Genomic DNA, 388 nt, shown 5'->3' with positions numbered 1-388 from the left:
CACCAGCCCCGCCAGCAGCAGCAGCAGCAGCAGCAGCAGCGGCGGCGGCGGTGGCGGGGGTTTGCGGAGAGGCAAGTGCTGGCTGCCTGGCAACAGCGGGATCTAGCTGGCTAGCTGGCTAGCTGGCTAGCTGGCTGGAGGCGCAACGAGATGGCCAGCTAGCTAGCTAGTCACCACAGCTAGCTGGCTAGCTAGCTGGCTAGCCACCAAACCGCCGCAGCTAGCCAGCTGGCCAGCCAGCCACCTAGCTAGCTAGCTAGCCACCACAACTAGCTAGCCACCAAACCAACCCAGCTACCCGGCCAGCCAGCTAGCTAGCTAGCTAGCTAGCTAGCTAGCTAGCTAGCCAGATAGCCAGCTAGCTGCCCAGCTAGCCAGCTAGCTACCC

At 63.7% G+C, this 388-nt stretch overlaps 1 protein-coding gene across 1 annotated transcript in view; it reads right to left on the bottom strand.

Annotated features, from left to right (window-relative positions):
* Nucleotides 1-388, bottom strand: part of ETH_00043075 (ALVEOLIN2, related) — a gene marked incomplete at both ends in the record, with an annotated part of 2080 nt that overhangs the window by 213 nt on the left and 1479 nt on the right. The gene's annotated exons all lie outside the window — the stretch shown is intronic.

Source organism: Eimeria tenella, genomic scaffold (assembly GCF_000499545.2).
Source record: "Eimeria tenella Houghton genomic scaffold, Eth_scaff2418, whole genome shotgun sequence".
Classification (NCBI taxonomy): Eukaryota; Apicomplexa; class Conoidasida; order Eucoccidiorida; family Eimeriidae; genus Eimeria; species Eimeria tenella.
Note: the sequence above shows the minus strand (reverse complement) of the source record. Positions and strands in the feature narration are given on the sequence as shown.